Raw genomic sequence first — 20,295 nt, 5'->3', positions numbered from 1 at the left:
GTCAGTTCCAAAAGAATCAGATCCAAATTTGAATCCAAAACTATATTTAAGATTTGGATTTGATTTTGGATCGGGATTTGGATCAACTCCAATTTTGGTGTTAATTTAGACCCCTCTTATTTGAGTTAATTTTGACTGTAGTGTCGCTTTTTTGAGCGGCTCTTGGTGGTCGTTGAAAATAAACATCCATACAATTTCATCGCCAATAAATAAACATCCATAGAATTTATCATTCTTAAATAAAAAAAACCAAAGTCAAACCAATAAACAATAAAAAAAAGCATGGATTAGTCAAACAATGCTTTCTAGGCAAATGCGTTTCCATCAATTTGTGAAAAATGCTGAGAGCCTAGTGCATCTTGTCATTCATTAACAAAATTCCAAATTCCTCTGGCAAAAAAATAAGGGAACAAAATCTTAAACCAAAGAAAATATATGAATATTAAGAAATATTAATAAGTTAGAATAGACTGAGGATTTTTTTGTTTTTTAGAAAAATCAAATCGTGCTACTCCCAGTTTACGTCTTGTTGAATAAAAATGACATTTAAGAAACACGATACCTCAAGAAAAGGCACGGAAAATAGCAAAGAGAAAACAGAGGTACTCAGTCACAAGGTAAGTTCTCATCAAAGAGAAATCAGGTCTCAAAGATCATGACCACAGCACTGGATCAGCACGTATTCCCCAATCCATTAAAAAACAAAAATAATTCAAAAAATCTTTCATAAAAGGACTATAACAAGGGAGGTCCTCAGTCTCCAACCAATTAAAACGGTAAACTCAAGGAGGCCATACCCACTCCTGCAATGAGAGAGAGAGAGAGAGAGAGAGTGTGTTGTTTACTTGAGAACACGGGCGCGATCTCAGGTGTCTTTTGGAGCTAGGGATTCCGCTACGATATATAGATGGAGATTTTGGCATGGAGCCCCAATCTTTCTACAAATGACAGCTTTCCCGCTCAAATTTGGACCCAAATTTGAATTGGATCCACTTGTACCTTGATCTGATTTTGGATATATATTTGGATCCATGTAGGATTTGAATTTCAGGTTTTGGATACGGACTCGGTAAATTTTCAACCTTAATCCTCTATAATATATGGGCAAGTTTTCTATACTTTCCTTACTGTATAAAACTTATATATTTCTCCCTATCCAACTATGTACTTCTCCCTATCCAACTTTCCAATATGAACGGACGATTGAGACGACTCCAATCACAATGTCATGCCTCTACACTTTTATTTTTAATTTTTTTTGTACAAAAATTTTGACACCAAATTTTTGGGCGTCCAATCTCTTAAACTCGCACCTGTAAAGCATATATGAAAAAAATTCTCAATAAAATAAAATGATCAAAATGCCCTAAAAATTTTTAAGGATATTTTGATCATTGTATTTTATCAATTTTTTTGTAATATTTGTTTTACGAGCGACCCATTAAGATGATGACACATACCAAATTTCACATTCACATTCTTATAATTTGTATAAAAAAACTAAAAATAAAATGCTCCGAGGCATCGGATCTAGATCAAACGGTTAGTGGCTCGCTTAATCTAAATTAGATGGCTGGATGGGGGGAAGTATTGACTTTTATACAATAGGAGAAGTATAGAAAGTTTTTTTTTTTACGTATTGTCTCAAAAAATAAAAAATAAGGGGGGATACACCTAAGAATCACCTTATATTTTCTTAAAAACACGAATTTTGTATTTTGAGTGTTTTAAAAAAACCTAGATCTTAACCTCTAAAATTTGGATGGTCTCTACTCATTTTTCCATTAGGAGAAGTATAGAATTATTATTATTATTATTTTTTCTCCTTTATGGAAGTACAACCAAATGAGTAGTAATGTAATGAACGAACTCTTTTAAATCATCTCCGTAACCTAAGAAAGAGTAAGCCACATTACGGGAGAACGAACAATTGCCTCGCTTTTATGTTCTATCTGCGTTGAGCATATTAAGAATAGGTTGTAAATTGCTGCTCTATATATTTTACATGCCATGTGCATGAGGCAAATAGGACCCTTTCATCATTATCATCATCCAAGTCTTATTTCAAAGATTTGAGGTTGGCTATATAAATCATATTTTACAATTCTTTTTATCAAGAGTCATACCCTCAGTAAGACTAAAAAGTTAACATAAACTTAAAAAAAAAAACTCAAAAAATCATATGAGAAGCCCTAACTATAACAATATATGAAAGTTAATAAAGCCATATTACACAACTTTGTCCCTTTCTAAGTTTTAGTCAAGGTCCGGATGGTGAAGGGCAGACTTGCATGTGTTGTTTTGCATATAATATGAAGGTTAACATTCCATTTCATGCACAAAAATGGTGGATGAAAGCCATTCTTCGAACAAAAATTATACGACAATTACACGAAAATTATAGGACCCTATCAATGGAGATTGAAGGCACTGAAGAACATGAAGGAAATCAAACATAGCGAAATATGATCTGAAAATTGTATACATTGCACTCGAAGAAGACTTGGTTGCAAATTAAAGTGGTTGTTCTTCTTCTTTTTGGGATAATGCAAATTAATATTTTCTCTTCTAAGCACTAAAGTAGGTATGCTGATCCCCTGGATTGTGTATGCAGGACTAAGGACTTAAACAAATAGATTTGTCTATGAAGTGTGTTGTGTTTTTGCATTGGAGAAATACTCGGAGGAATTTCAAAATGATACCTTATTTCTCAAACTTGGTCGTTTGAAAATTGAAAGTAAGTGTTGGGGTGATTACCTTGTAGGGTCCAACCTCAAAAGAAGTGAAAGAAAAAAAAAAAAACCCAACAAAAATAAGAAAGGGTTAGAGAAAGAGAGATAACATAAAGGGTGTTTTAAAAGACAAAACAAAAAAGATTTTTTGTTTTGGACACACTCTTTACAAGCAAAGATAGGGTTCTTTGAAGGCTATTGAAAAGAAGAAAGTGCAGGTTTGTAGCAAGGTTTCTATCATTATTCTTAGGCCATCCAAAGGCCATTTTTGCTATCTCTCACGCTCAACACTCAGCTGGAAAACCAGATCAGTTGATGTGCTCTCTGGTTGCATCTCCAAGTCATTAGAAGATTTTTTGGCGCTTTTTTTGAGGTGAAAAAGAGATGATCTTATTGGTGCTTGTGAGGTAACTTTGTACTTTTTCCAAGTTATTGTTGTTCTCTCAGTTAATTGTAAGCCTCAAGTTTTGGGCAAAAACTTGAGAAGAAACTCATATTGTAACCTTCATTTGATTTTAATAGATTCCTCTCTCGAATTTATCCCGTGGTTTTTTCCTTCACATTGAAGGGTTTTCCAAGTTAAACCTTGTGTTATGATTGTGCTTGGTAGAACTTTCCCTTTTGTGATTTGTGATTTATATTATTCTTGGCACTTAATAAATTGCCTATTTTCAGTATTTGAACAAACATATATTGTGGATATATTTTTACCTTTGATTTACACATAACAGGGAAGGGCATTGCTTCCCAACAACTAGTATCAGAGCATTTACACATCAAGTGTTTGTTTTTATTCGTATATGAATCAAAGATGGATGCAAATACCTCTACATGGATGATTAGTTAAATGGGGGTAATCGGTCAATTTGGAAGGCCAAGATGGAAGACCTTCTCTATTCAAGACACCTCTATTTGCCAACTGAGGGGATAGAGAAGAAGCCAGACACCATCACTGATGATGATTGGAAGAAGTTAGGCCGGAAAGCAATTGCTTCCATCCGCCAATGGTTGATGATACCATGTTCCACCATGTATCAACTGAAATCAATGCAATTTCCTTGTGGAAAAAATTGCATAATTTGTATGAGAGAAAGGCGGTCGGAAATAAGACATTTTTAATTAGCAAACTTGTAAACTTGAAGTTTAAGGAGAACGGGTCGATTGTGGAGCACTTGAATGACATACAGAACATTGTAAATCAATTGGCGGCTATGAAGATGGTACTAGATGATGAGCTGCAAGCATTGTAGTTGTTGAGCTCATTACCTGACACTTGAGAGACCCTCGTTGTATCCCTTAGCAATTCGGGATCCGATAGGGTTATTACCATGAGCAAAGTTACAAGTATTTGTTGAATGAAGAAGTGAGAAAAAAACCTTCAGATTCCTCCCACTTACACGCATTAAGCACTGAAGAACGGGAGAGACCGAAGAATAGAGAAAATCATAAACAAAGCAAATCAAAAGGGAGATCCAAGTCGAAAAAAAGAGTGACATGTTACTATTGCAATAAGCCCGGACATATGAAGAATGAGTGTTGAAAGTTCAAAAGAGATCAAAAAGAAGGAAAATATTGTAATGGAAACAAAAAACATCAGGCAACCATTGCAGTTGCATCCGGTGAAATTATAATCTTCTCGACGTGTGGTGAAGGTTGTGTTAGTGCAGCATGTGATGATTCAAATTGGGTGATTTATTCCGAAGCATCTTTCCATGCTACTTCACACAGAGATTTCTTTACCATGTACAAGTCGGGAGACTTTGGTTTGGTAAGGATGAGAAATAATAGGGTATCTAAAATTGTTAGAATGGGTGGTGTTTGCATTACTACCAATACTAGCTACAAGTTGATCATCAAGGATGTGAGACATGTTCCAGACCTTAGACTGAATCTCATCTCAATAGGAATGCTTGATGATGAAGGGTATGAGTCACAGTTTGGCAATGGAGTATGCAAGTTGAAAAAGGGCTCTCTTGTTGTGGCAATAAGCAAGAAATGTTGCTCTCTCTACAAGACTAAAGCCCAACTATCCAAAGGTGAGGTGAACACTGCCTTTGAAGAATCTCTATCCGACTTGTGGCATCAGCTACTTGGTCACATGAGTGAGAAATGTTTGGAGATTTTAGTGAAGATAAATTCTCTTCCAAGTCTCTAAGGTACGTTCTTAACTCAATGTGATCATGTGGAAGTTGAAAAAGGGCTCTCTTGTTATGACAAGAAGCAAGAAATGTTGCTATCTCTACAAGATTGAAGCTCAACTATCCAAAGGTGAGGTGAACATTGTCTTTGAAGAATCTCTATCCAACTTGTGGCATCATTGACTTGGTCACATGAGTGAGAAAGGTTTGGAGATTTTGGTGAAGATAAATTATCTTCCAAGTTTTAAAGGTATGTCCTTAACTCATTTGTGATCATTGTTTAGTAGGAAAACATCATAAAGTTTTTTTTTCACATGCTAAAACTAAACGGGATACTAAAATACTTGATTTAGTTTACTCTGATGTATGTGACCCTATCACTGTGAAACTCTTGGTGATGCTCTGTATTTTGTCACTTTTATTGATGATGCATCCAAGAAGGTTTGAAGCTTTGCCATGAAGTGTAAAGACCAAGCATCATAGTCCTTGAAATGCCTTCGCATAGATAATGGTGGAGAGTACACCTCAAGGGAGTTTGAGGACTATTGTGTCAAGCATGACATACAATATGAGAAGACTGTCCATTCACACCGCAATATAATGTGTTGCAAAAAGAATGAATTGTACCATAATGGAAAGGGTTAGAAGCATACTTTCCTCATCTAAGTTACCAAAGGAGTTTTGGGGTGAAACTATGAATATGGTGTGCTACTTGATAAATCTATCTCCCTAGGCTCCATTGGAAGGGGATGTACTAGAAAGAGTGTGGATCGGCAAGGATGTATCCTACTCACACTTGAGAGTCTTTGGATGCAAGGCTTTCATACAGGGACCTAAAGAGCATCGAAACAAGTAGATGACAAAGCAACCCGATGTGTATTTTTGGGTTATGGAGATGATGAATTTGGGTATAGGTTGTGGGATCCCAAGGCCAATAAGTTGCATAGAAGCCGAGATGTAGTCTTTCGTGAAAACCAAACACTTTCCGATTTTAATAAGGAGGAATCGCCAAAGAGGCTTGTAGATGAGCTACCAGAAGTACAAATCCGTTTATCCATGCATAATGATGATCGACAGCAAATTCAAGATAAAGATGACCAACTTTGGGGTGGTGAGACTCCTCAAAATGATGATGTACATGATGATGTTAAGCAGGGGGAGCAACCTTCTCAAGAAGAACCACCTATGGTGAGAAGGTAACAAAGGAAACGAAAAGCCTTAACAAAGTATTCATCATTAGAGTATGTCACACTCACTGAAAGTGGTGAACCAGAAAGTTTTAAAGAAGCTATGGTATATGAGCAAAATGAACAATGGAAGAAAGCCATGCAATAAGAACTTGAATCCTTGCATAAGAACAAAACCTATGAACTTGTTGAGCTACCAAAAGGACGAAAATCTTTGAAGAACAAGTGGGTATTTAGGTTGAAAAATGAAGAGAAGAAAATGAGGTACAAGGCAAAGCTGGTTGTCAAGGGATTCGGGCAGAAAAAAGGTGTTGATTTTGATGAAATATTTTATCCCATTGTGAAGATGACTTCTATTCTAGGTCTAGCTGCTAGTCAAAACTTGGAGATTGAGTAGTTAAATGTTGAGATAACTTTCTTGCATAGAGATTTAAAAGAAGAAATATATATGGAACAACAAGAAGGTTTCCTAGTGAAAAGCAAGAAGCACATGATATGCAAGTTGAAGAAGAGCTTGTATGGATTGAAGCATGCTCCACGACAATGGTATAAAAAGTTCGCCTCTTTTATGATGAGTCATGGTTTTACTAGAACCACTGCAAACCACTGTGTTGACCTTACAAAGTATTCCGAGTTTTCTTTTATTATTCTTATGTTATATGTTGATGATATGCTTATCATTGGTTAAGATGCTAATTTGATTGATAAGTTGAAGAAAGAATTGAACAAGGTTTTTAACATGAAGGACCTAGGGGCTGCAAAACAAATTTTAGGCATGACAATCAAGCGTGATAGGAAGAACAAAAAGTTGTGGCTATCACAAGAAAAATACATTGAGAAGGTCAGTCAGTACACCATTAGCTAGTCACTTCAAGTTGAGTGCCAAGTTATCTCCAACTAGCAGTGAAGATAAGAAGGAAATGGAGAATATCCCCTATGCTTCAGCCGTAGGAAGTTTTATGTACGCTATGGTGTACACAAGGCCTGACATAACACATGTCACCGGTGTAATTACAAGATACTTAGCAAATCTAGGCAAGCAACATTGGGAAGCTGTAAAATGGATTCAAGATATCTAAGAGGCACATCTAAAGTTTGTCTATATTTTGGAAACTCATCACCCTTTGTGGAAGGCTATACAGATGCAGATATGACAGAAGATCTTGATAGAAGAAAGTCTACTTCGGGTTACTTATTTACTTTTGCAAGAGGAGCTATTTTTTGGTAATCAAAGTTGCAAAAATGTGCTGCACTCTCGACTACAGAGGCATAATATATTGCTGCCACATAAGCTTGTAAGGAGATGCTATGGTTGAAGCGCTTTCTTATGGAGTTGGGTTTGAAGCTAAATGAGTATGTAGCTAGATGTGACATTCAAAACGCCATTGATCTGAGCAAGAATGCTACATTCCACTCTAAGACCAAGCACATTGAGGTGCGGTGCCATTGAATTCAAGATGTCTTAGAACATGGGTTGATGAAGAGTTGCAAAATTTATATCGATCGGAATCCATCAAACATGATGAAGAAGACAATGCCAAAGGAGAAGCATGAGCTATGCAGAGCTTTGGCTAGCATGGGTGCCATGTGAGCATCCAGTATGGGGGAGCCCTCCTCATGGGTATGGGGGGGGAGTTTGTTGGGGTGATTACCTTGTGGGGTCCAACCCCATAATAAGTGAAAGGAAAAAAAAAAAACCCAACAAAAAATAAGAAAGGGTTAGAAAGAGATAGAGAGAGAGAGAGAGAGAGAGAGAGAGAGAGAAAGAACATACAGGGTGTTTTAAAAGACAAAACTAAAAAGGTTTTTTTTTTGAGACACTCTTTGTAAGCAAAGATAGGGTTCTTTGAAGGCTCTTGGAGAGAAGAAAGTGTAGGTTTGTAGCAATGTTTTCATCACCATTCTCAGGGCATCCAAAAGCCAATTTTGCTATATCTCACGCTCAACACTCAGCTGGAAAAACAGAACAGTTGGTGTACTTTCCAGTTGCATCTCCAAGCCATGGAAGACCATTTTTTTGAGGTTTTTTTGAGGTGGAAAAGAGATGATCTTGTTGGTGCTTGTGAGATAACCTTCAATGTTTTCTCATTTGATTTTAGTGGATTTCTCTCTCGGATTTGCCCCGTGGTTTTTCCCTTCACATTGAATGGTTTCCATGTTAAATCTTGTGTTGTGATTGTGCTTGGTGGAATTTTTCCTTTCGTTATTTGTGATTTTTATTCTTTTTAGCACTTAGCAAATTGCCCATTTTCAGTATTTGAACAAACATACATTGTGGATATGTTTTTACCTTTGATTCACATATAGAAAGGAAGGGCATTGCTTTCCAACAGTAAATACTATTATAAAGAGAGGAATAGTAGGTTTTAGTCTCACAATGAAGACTGAAAAAGTGCAATTCATGCTTAAACATGGAGATCTCATCTTCTATCATGTTTTAAGAATCAGAGGGTGAGATCTCATGCTTGCAAAGGGGGACATGCACGGGCCTACAACTTGATGTCTTTTTTCTTGCGCTTGGAGTTGCTGACCAACTCCCATGACACTACTAGCCAAGTCGGGTTGAGTCTTCGACCAAGTTACACATCAATGTACGGTAACTGGCCAAGTCAGGTTGAGTCACCAACTAAGCTACACATCAATGTAAGGTAATTGGGCAAGTTAGGTTGAGTCGCCGACCAAGCTACACATCAATGTAAGGTAGTGATGCGTCGTACATAGCGACGACGCTAATCTGAGTCCCTTACAGTAATGTCCATAATTACAGAGACTTAGCAATGTTGCTAGTCAGAATTGCTTATAGTGATGCCGCAAGCCGGATTCGCGAGTTTGCAATGTAGCATCCACAACATGAGATGCAATTTTTGCAGTGTGCGACAATTATAATTGAGGTGCTAGGCTTGGTGATAGTCAAAATCACCATACATATGTTTTATTAAAAGATTAAGGGCATTATGGAAAAAGTGAAGGGGTTTCTTGGGGAGCAAGAAAAAAAACTCAAAGTGATCTATATAAAAAATATCATTGAAAACATAATACCCATCCTTTTGAAGGTCACCCCTTTGGGAGTTAAGAGAATGGATATCCAATATGGAGATGGGTCTCCAAAAGACAGACATGACCTTCGAAAGTGGGGCGGTATTCTCATAAGTTTTGGGTTGGTTAACTTTCACTTTTAGAGAGAGAAAATCTCTCAGTTGCTCTTTTTTCGATAGTGGTACGGTATTGTGGCGGTATGGTATTGCGGTGGGAAAGAATGTATTCATCAAAATCTCTCGGTTGCTCTCTTTCTGGTAGCAGTATGGTATTACGGCGGTATGGTATTACAGTGGAAAATAAGGAATTAATCGACGGTGTTACTCGATCGGGAGAGCGGGTTTAGAGGGGAAGATCGGTGATGATTTATTACCGATGTTTTGAGAGAAGTATATCTCTTGTAACAAAAAACTGTAATTTTCATTGTGATAGTGGATTTTCTAATTGGTGGGATCATGGTATTTGGGATTACTAGTTCCGCAAGCTAGTTGTTACCGAGAACCTTACATGAGACGTATCCTGTTACATAAAAAAAGAAGAAGCAAAGCATGAAACATGAGGCGTCTCTTGTTACATGAAAAAAAAAAACATGAAAGATAGTAGGTGCATGACGTGCAAGTCAAGAAATGAAGGGTCACAATCTCTCAATATTCAATTATAATAACTAAGTGGTTATCATTTATTTTAACTATAAGAGCACTCTCTCTTCTTATAAATTATTTTTGGTTCTCAATTTCAAGTATGGCACAGTTTTTTTGCTGGCAAAATCGCTTTTGACTTTCTCTCTCTAAAGAAAGGTCTTTAGATGCTGGTGTACTTATGCATATGTACAATAAGATATGAGTTAAATCCAATCTTTTAAAACCTGGATCAATGGGGTGGATCATTCACCCTACAAAATCCATGTCGGGTCCCTAGATTAGCGATATAGATTGGTCCAAATCAGTAATTCATAAAATATTACAAGAAATATGAAAAAGTAAAAGTTAACATAGCGGTTTATAGATGTATAAAAAGAGAGGAGGGCGGGGGTTGCATTTAAGGGAGAACCAGGTTGAGAGCCATACAATCCCAAATTGACAATCTGAATCGGATATCGCTGGGTTTTAGAACACTGATTCAAATTTTTATTTCTATGTATCTTGATGACACAATTTGCCTCAAGAATTGAGATGCACATTGGTTTTCATCAATAAGAGCAAATATTGGCTTGAGAAAATGATAATTGTTGCATGGAAAAAGAAAGATCTTAACCTCTTCAAGATTTTATAAAAAAGTTTGTTGTTTTTGCTATCTGACGGCCCGGTTTCGCTAGTTATGATTTTCCATTCAACCCTTACTCTGTATTTTTTCTGTAGTGCATTTCATATTTGCCATTGTCAACATGATGAAAAGAACCTTCAACTAAAAAGCTACTTGACATGGTCGCCAGGTACTTTTGTCCCCAAATTTTCCATGATATAAAAATACGGAAAATGTTTTGATAGGGCTGCAACCCTATTAAAAATAAGTATAGCCTTATTTCAAAACTTGCTGAAAATTGTACTTTCGACAATTGAAAAATCGAACTGGCCAAGGGCTGGTTTCAATCTAAAAAAATAAAGGTTCAATTTGAACCCTAGATATGGTCAAAATGAATTCCCTCCAACAACGAATCTAGACCACTCATTTGGTAAATTTCAAGATCTTAACTTTTATAAACTCAAAATCATTTTATTCGTTTTTAACATTGTTCATCTAATGATAATAAATTCATCTAAAAAATAGAAAAAGAAAAATTTCTTCTAAGGCCTAGATCTAATTTTCTCACGAAAATAAATAGCTTATGTTAATTGGGCTAAAAAAAATACTTTCTAGGCTATGTTTTCATTTTTGTTTTTTGTTGTGATTGTTCATTGGAATGAAAATAGTGTATTTTCAAAATTTGAATCAAACAAATCGCCTTAACCTGGTTTTTGAAGGTTGTTGCATCATATTACTATGCAATTGTTGCATGAAATCATTGCCATATATATATATATATATATATATATATATATATATATATATATATATATAACTCTTTCCTTCTTGTTAGGTTTTGTTCTTCTAATTGTTTCCTAAGTTTAAGGTCTGTACATATTTCTAAACCTGTAGCATAAACTTTAGCAGATAATTCTCCTAGAGTATAAAGATCACAATTCAACTCGCCATTATTTTTAGCTTTTAGCTTGTTTTTAACATTTTCAACAAATAATCTAAGAAAACCAGCAATGAATTGACCTTTCTAGTAACTAGCTCTACAAACTTCAACTGTAAGGAGCCTAAATGTAAAGATATCCTTATATCATTTGTAATGAAAAAGAGTAGGACATCTAAGGTTTTGCAAAAGATCTGACTTGCTTTGAGTCAGTAAACTAGTATTCCCTATAAAATGTAGTGCAATAATATAGATTAGAGTGTTTACACACTCATCTTCAGTAAGCTGAATTGTCTGTATTTGGTCACGTTGTATTATCCTAGTTGTAGTGTACTGCTTTTTAGCAGTAAGGATTTTTTTTTTTCTATCTCAGTAAGATAATTATCCCACAATCCTCTAAGTTGTCCTGTGAATCCTACAATAATTGCTTTGGCTACATCAGAGTCTTGATTTCCATTGTTAATGCTAACAATGGTATACATCATCATATGTTTGAGCAGGGTAAGGATTCACTAAGGGTATCTAAGTTCCATTCTACAATTGCTTTTGACATCATACATGGTAGATCCCATGAGGATGTCCTCTTCATGTTGGATGTCAATCGAGGAAGGTCTTAGTTAGTACATTTTTGTAAGAGCTATTGGTCTAGTTATAATTCCATAACCTACTTTATTGATATCAGCAGGTTGGTTTTCAATTGATTGTTTAAATATTTATTTTAGATTGTTAATGCCTTGTTCATAATAGTCATCAGTAATATCTTTAATCATATTATTGGAAGTCTTCAAAATTTTTTCAGGGGTTTTACTCTTTTCATCTATTTTCAGATTTCCTAATCTAGAGATGACTTCATCAAGAAATTCTGAACTTACATGCTGAAGTCTAAACCTGGTTTTAGGCAATTCGAGTGAGGGTTTAAAAACTAGTGGAACAGTAGTTTTTACGGAAGATGGTATATTTTTTGAAGATGAATGTTTATCTTCTAAGTTATGTTTTTTAGATACTACTCTTCTATTCTATTAGTTTGCTCTCCTATGGATTTAAGATAAAGATTAGTATAATTATTTTGTTCGACAATTGTTTTAAATTCTTCCATATTAAGATTATCAGGAGCTTTTTTGTAAAGGGCAGCAGTGACTCCCTTAATATCAAGTATAATATCTTCAGGAGGATGTCCAGATTTTATTTCTCCTTTAATAGTCTTATATGAATTATATTGTAAATTTATTGTATTAATATCAGGAGATTTTCTGACATATCTTTTTCCTACATAATCGAATGAAAAAGTTAGATTATATTGTTTGACAAAGATTTCCCCAAACCATCTAAAAAAGAACATATTACCTCTAGCTTTTTCCATATCTTCAATATATTTTTATTTAATATATTGACGTGATCTTTGTATTCCTTTATATAGAAACCATTCCCTAAGTTCTTTATTATAATTAAAATTAAAATAAGCTTCAATCTTTACATATGTTTATTTTTATTACCTTAATTTGAGGGTCATACTCAATGTCAGAAAAGGTTGGTTCAGGTGATCTGGATCTAGAATTGTTTGTCTTTGGTGTCTCAACATTATAATGGGTTGTTGTATTTAACCAACCCTTCTTAACTCCCGTAACATAATATTGATATGTTGATGCTCATATTCTGCATTTGGAATAGAGGAAGTAGAACTTCTAACAGGAATTCTAGGACTTTGTGAAGCTATATGGATTCTAGCACTCCTTTGAGGGTTGAATTGAATTTGGACTTCTCCATTGGGGAATTCAACTATAGAGTTGACATTGGAATTTTGCCTAGGTCTAGAAGGAGTTTTATTTTGTAAATTCCACTGTGCTGGAAGATTAACTTGGTTCCAGGTTATAGTATTTGGGACAATTAGATTTGATTTTTTAATATTAGTTTGAAAGTATATAATTTGGCCCCTCTTGTCAATTTTCTTAATATCAGGGCATATAATATTCATTACCTTATAACAAATACGATAAATTATAGCAATATTTTGTGAGCTAAATTTCATATCAAACCCTTGAGTTTTAAGGTTTAAAGTTAATACTTTTAAAAGATTGATATCAGTTAAATAAACTGAAAAATTAGGATAGCAATTGAAGTAAATTGGGCCTTCATAAAGGCTAGATTCAACAATTCCTAATAAGGAATCAGAAAATTTTGATGTTTGATATCTCTTACACAGGGAAGAACGAAATTATCAAGTGCGAGTTAAAGGTTTAACAACAATTTAGACCAATCCTATACGCAAGTATTTATATCCTTTCTTTTTATGCTCCTCTAATATGTCTTTAGATAGAAGAGAAAATGTATCATGTGATTCTAGGAAGGAAACAATTTTTTCAACTGTTTTTATTGCATAGTCACTCTTGAACTGAAAATATCATTTTCTATATATTTCACAAATTGGGACCATAGGAATATTCCAATTTTGTATATTTTTTTTCTATATTGGATATAACTATTTTTTCTGTATTCTTAATACTACTGACATGAGAACCAGAATGTACTACTGAAATGAGAACCAGAAGAACTTGTTTGATTGTTTAAAGTTTGAGATCTATTCCTAAATAAGCTGGCAATTGAATCAATAATACATTTAACTATTTCCTGTTTCACAGTCAATGGGATAAATGCACTAGTGACTTACACTTTTACACGTACGTGCTCAACCACGACTTAAGGTTCAACAGGATAAGACGTACCTACTTATTTGGTTTAGATCAAGCTTTAAACAATAAATTGAGTTAACTTGGCTCTGATACCATAATTGAACTCTTATTCTAAAATTCTGAAGAACTCTTATTCTAAAATTATGAAACAATAAACTCTTATTCTAAAACAAGTAAATCATGCAGATGCATAACATATAATACAATCCAAACTACAAGTAAATCATACAGGTGCATAACATATAATACAATCCAAACTTTATTTGTAAAGCAAAATTACATTTCACAGATACAGAAGCTTGTAAATAACTTTAACTGCTCAAGAATATATTCTAGTACTTCCTTTCAAAAACAGTCACAGATATGCTTCACAAACTATCCCTCATAACATTCACAACAAATTTACATAACATTCACAACAAATTTACATACACAAACATAAAATAAAATTCTAATGGACACACTCAGGAACACACATTCACAATGGGAAGGCTCCTCCCCTTGAATATTTGGATTTCAAAATGTCTATTTGGAGTCCAAATAATAACCTCATAATTGCACCGACATAACAATATCTTCATCATGTGACAACTACAACGACTGGCATCTTAAACAATATTTTTTGTCTGCCACTTGTCCGTGCTACAGTGAAATATCATATCTGCTACAGTTGTCCATGTCTGTGGGGAGTGACATCATGGCTTATGCTAATTTCTCTGGGCCTTCTCAACCTGGATTGTTTTGAAGTCGGATCGGTCAATTACACTTGTCTTAGTTTCTTATAGGGGTAGGAATAATCTCCATTATCTTCTGCATGGTCTTCCTCCTTATCTTTTGAGGAGGTTAAAGATATATCATCTGGCTCTTATTCATTTAGAGCTAATAACAATTGCCTCTTAATTTCTTTATTTGATAAATTCGGATTATGTTTTTTTAAGAGTTTAAAGTATTCATCAATCCTATTAGGATGTGGGGTTTCAATATTAACTTCTTTTAGCCTTTCAATTGTTATATTATGTGGGTGAAGATAAGAATCTTCAAACGAATCCCACCATTTTATCATGATATCCTTTCTAAACAAGAAAGATAATCTCATTCATTATTATTAGGATTTATCATATATTCCTATCTCAGAATCCAAGGGACCTCGTATAAGGCTATAAAATGTATACATGTATCCACCTGATTAATTGCTCTATTAGAGATCTGAAAAAGTTCGTATGATTCTTTTGGTTTAATGGATAGATGTCTGAAGTTGGTCCCCAATACAACATCTATCTTTTAAACTATTGAGGGAATTCACTTATTTTAGTGATTAATCTAAATTGTAATAACCAACAGGATTTTAAAATAATAAGACTATATCCCAAGCTTTAATGTAGTCATAATAATTATAAGCCCTAACTTTAAGGGTTCTTAAAAGATATTTATGTTTCAGGGGATCAAAACCCCATTTTTCGTATGTAATGATATTTAAGATCTGGAATTTTGAATAGTCAATAATTTTGTTATTCTTATTATAATGAAAAATTCTTATTGACTCTGGTTCGGTCAATATTCGTTCATACTATTCTAGAGTTTTATATCCTGTTTTAGGATGCATATTATCTTATAAAATAAAGATCAGCTAACTTGATCTGGCTCTTTTAGAGCATGCTTGTTTTTAATAACCATTATAGGTATTAATGTCTTTTCAATATAAGGTGTTTTAGGCTTTGTATTAGAGCTTTTAGCCCTTTCATTTGTCTTTTTGTTTTTAGGAGAAGACATATTGTGATTGCTACTATTGGATGCATTATTTTCCATACTTCTTCGAGTATCCTTGTAAGAACTTACAAGTTAAAAAGTCAGGCAGGGAATTAGACTCTCCCTTGATATATTTTATTGTAAAATCAAATGAAGAAAGAATGGCTTGCCATCTGGCAAAAATTTGTTTGGATGCTATATTTTTAACATCTTTTTCTAAAATATCTTTGGTAGCTTTACAATCCACTCTTATAAAAAATTCTTGGTTTAGAATATCACGTTCGAACTTTGTAACACACTTGATAATTGAAAGTATTTCTTTTTTAATAGTTGAGTAATTTTGTTGTGCTGCGTTCCAAATTCCAGAAGTATATCTTACCAATTTTTCTTTTTCAGTTGGTTGAAATCTTTGTTTTAAGATTCCACCATAACCAAGTTCAGAAGCATCAGTTTCAATAACTTTGAAAGCTTTTAGATGAGAAATAACTAGACAAGGTAGTTGTTTAGCTTTTGCCTTAATCTTTTTTACCACGAGAGTATGCTGCTCCCCCCAATCGGGCGAATTCTTTCTAAGTAATTGAAAAAGGGGCTTGCAATCAGCCGCCATATCTTTATAATAATCCGCAATATAATTGAGAGATCCTAAAAACCTTTGTAACTGGGTTTTATCTTTGATTTCATCAGGAATTTTGTGAACAAATTGCAAAACTCTATCAATAGGAGTTATGGTTCCTTGGGAGATATTGTAGCCTAAAAATCGAATATTAGTTTGAAATAGCTTAATCTTTTTAGCTGATACTACCAAACCAGCTTGCATAATGATTTTATGGAAAAGACGCAAATGTTTCCATGTTGATCTATAGATTTAGAGAATATAAGTACATCATCAATATACACAATTGTAAAAATGGTATATGAATTAAATATTATGAAAAATGAGCGTTTTTTAGTCCGAATGGCATTACATTTCATTCACAATATCCAAATGGTACAGTAAAAGAACTTTTGTATTTATCCTTTTCTGCTATCTGAATTTGCCAGTAACCTGATTTCATATCAAAATTTGAAAATATAGTTGTTTTGAACAGTCCGTTCAGCAAATCTCATTTATTAGGGATTGGATAATGAATCCATCTTAATGCTTTGTTTAATGGTTTATAATTTATCACTAACCTAGATACTCCTCTTACCAGTTCTGCCGCTTTCTCTACATAAAAAGCTGGGCAGCTCTAATGGGAATATGATTTTCTTATAAGATTTTTATCCAATAAATCTTGTATTTCCTTTTTACAAATCTCAAATAATCTGCTATTCATCTGAATCGGTCTAAATTTTGTTGGAATAAGTCTTTCATCAAAAATTGGTTCATAAGGCAGCTCCCATATATTGTTTTCTGTTCCAAAAAGCATTAGGAATATCGACACAAACTTATTTCTCAAGCTTATCTTGAAATATTTTGATTTTAATTTGAATTCTAAGAGATTTTAGTTTTTTCTCTATTGTTTTATAATTTATTTCTTCTTTTAGAGAGAAAAATTTTTTATTTTTATTTTTTAGTTGATTCTGAACCTGATTTATTTCTTTTACTTTTGGTTTGTCAATAAATTCAAATTTTACTTTATGACCATCAATTTCAAATTCTATACATGTATGATCCCATAGTTTTATTTGATATAAAAGGTTTAAAAAAGGGGTTCCTAGTATTGCTGCTTGTAATAAACCTTTTACTATTATAAATGGTAAAATAAAACAGGCTCCATTGTTGCAAATTGTTGCATCAGAAAGTTTATAATTAATCATCATTCTTTTTTCGTCACCACTATTCAATATTTGTATAGTTTAATCAAAATATTTAGAAGGAACAAGACCTTCATTTATGCGATTTAAATCAGCGCCTGAGTTGATTAAGGTGATAGTCTGAAAGTTGAATTCTTTATTTACAACAATAGTGAAATAAGTATGTCACTTTTGTGATATGATTGTATCGACCAAATTGACATATGTTAAACTTTTCAAATTTTTATCAGAGATATAATTGTTTTCAAATGAAGGGATGTTAAGGTCATCAAATTCATCAACTAGTGGGACAACATGTTCTTTATCTCATGTATGAGGAGTCTCCAACTGTTCAATTCTTATTTTAAGCTGCTTTATTTCTTACTTAATAATGTTTACTTCATATATCAATTCTTCCATTGTAGTATTTTTGGAAGTGCCTCTTGATTTTTCTTTTTGTTACATCATACTTATAATATTTTTAAAATCATAAGTGGGTTTAGTATAACAGTCTTTATGTTTAGAAAATTCTTCATTAGGTTTTAACTTAGACATATAAGTAAGTAAAACTTCTCTTTTAGCAACGGGATTCTCAATTTTATCTCGATAATATCGAGAATAATATTTTCTTCTTGGGTCAAAGTATTTATTTCTAATCCATTCATAAGACAAATTGATTTATAATAATTACAGTGTCAATCAGTATTATTGCGTATTTGCTCCTCACTAGAAGAATCAGCTCATCAAAGTATTTATTTCTAATCTATTCATAAGACAAATTGATTTATAATAATTACAGTGTCAATCAGTATTATTGCCTATTTGCTTCTCACTCGAAGAATCAGCTCATCAATAATATTAATAGATTCTTCATAAAATAAATCTGAGTCGTTATCAGAGGTTAAGAGGACTTGACAAAGTTGCCTTTTAAGGCCTTCATCAATACTAAGGTTATTAATTTTCTTTTTTATCCTACATTTATTAGCATAATGGCAAAATTTACCACATTTTCTACAGATGATAGGTTTTCTTTTATGCCTGGAAGATTTTTCTTTATTTGCTTCATCTGTACCAGCCTTTTTCTTTTTTAAAAAATTTCTCTTAAACCTTTTAGATTTTTTCTTATACGATGTAAAAGATCCCTTTTAAAGAGTTAGGTGATTTCTGTGAACAATTTGGTTTTGAATCCATAAAGACAAAACCTCATATATATATATATATCCTTTTTTTTCATTCTATTTATAATATTTTTAAAATCATGTGGGTTTTTCATATCGTCTCTCTTGTCTAATTTGGCTGAAATTTGACTTATCATTAGCCATATATAAGATTAAAGCTTCGCTTTTAGCTTGTAGATTTTCTAGCTTATCAATGATATCTAAAACAAGATTTTCTTCTGGCATAGTTTTACCAGAAGAAGAACATCAAATCAAACCCCAACCGGCAACATGAATACTCCTTCTCCTAAAACAGATGCGCAATATAATAGCCCTGGAATAAAAAGAGAACTCCTTATATTGAAAAGGCAGTTCTCCCTATCTTGGTAATAGAAGCCAAACATGCTCTAAAAGAGCCATATGATATTACAAAATATTATCTAAAAGATAATTTGCATCCCGAATTAGGGTTAAAAACCCAAAATTATTATGAAAAAATACCGACTAAAACCTAGTCAGTAAAAATTGTACATAACTACAAAAATAGTAAAATTATTGGTTACTCAAAATTCCAAATCGTGAAGATAATAATATCCTATGAGGATTGGGGCTTCGACCCTTTGAAAAATAAATACTTAGTAGGACCCTTAAATATGAGGGTCCGCAACTATTATGACTATATAAAAGCATGAGATATAGTCATGTTATTCCAAAATTAAATGAAAACCCATAGTTGGTTCCAGCAATTCCGAATAGTCACTAAAACTAGTGAATTTCCCCAATGGTTCAAAAGATGGATGATATACTGAGGTCCATCTCCTGATATTTATCCCCCAACTCCTAGAGAGTTTTTTAAATTATTCCACACCTCTAATAAAGGTATAAAATTAATGGACAATTTCATCAGCTTTGTGGCCTTATATGAGGTCCCTTAGATTTTAAGATGGGAATACTCGGTATCTCAAAATATTGATAAATGGGATTATATCCGTTATCTTCAAAGAAAAATAATGATAAAATGGTGGGACTCATTCGAAGAGTCTTATGTATCACCAAAAAATATTGATATTATCAAGATAAAATCAACCCAAATTGATGAAATAAGTCCTAATTAAATTGCAGACTATTTTAAATTTCTTGAAAAGCAAAATCCGAAATTACAAAAAACAAAGCTGAAAAGGCAGCTCTAAATGATGAAGAAGAGCCAAATAATATGCCAACTACCTCTTCAAAAGAAAAGGAAGAATATACAAAGGAAAATGATGATGATTATTACAGCATCTTGACCCCTACTAAAGGGTAGGAAAATCAATACTTGGCCGGCCCGACTCCAACCTGATCCAGGACACGAGGCCCATCAATTAATGAAAGCACTTATGCCATCAGCTCAATTATTGCCTGACAAATAACACTTTAGCCATAGGAAGAGAATCTCCAATGTAGCAACTTTTCATGTAGTCACTTACCTCTTGTCGGCACCTGTCGATTGCCGACAACTTTATGTCTCATCTCCCATGTGAAGCTACGTGAAGACCCCGCTAGAAACATATTTTCGGACCTTAAATTAAAATTTGAAGTTCGTCATTCTTTTATATAAAGGGAATAAAGCCTCATTTTAGGGTAGGAGTTTAGAAACTTAGGATTGACCTGAGTGTGT

At 33.6% G+C, this 20,295-nt stretch overlaps 1 non-coding gene across 1 annotated transcript; it reads right to left on the bottom strand.

The window, feature by feature from the left end:
- Positions 1–288: 288 nt before the first annotated feature.
- Positions 289–370, bottom strand: LOC148780765 (small nucleolar RNA snoR118). Its single transcript, XR_016039873.1, has one exon. It is a non-coding gene; the product is annotated as a small nucleolar RNA snoR118 (small nucleolar RNA).
- Positions 371–20,295: the final 19,925 nt, after the last annotated feature.

The sequence above is a fragment of the Amborella trichopoda genome, chromosome 8 (genome assembly GCF_054954075.1).
Source record: "Amborella trichopoda isolate Santa Cruz 75 chromosome 8, AtrichopodaSantaCruz75HAP2 v2.0, whole genome shotgun sequence".
NCBI classification, from domain to species: domain Eukaryota; kingdom Viridiplantae; phylum Streptophyta; class Magnoliopsida; order Amborellales; family Amborellaceae; genus Amborella; species Amborella trichopoda.
This window is presented reverse-complemented; position numbering and strand designations above follow the sequence as displayed.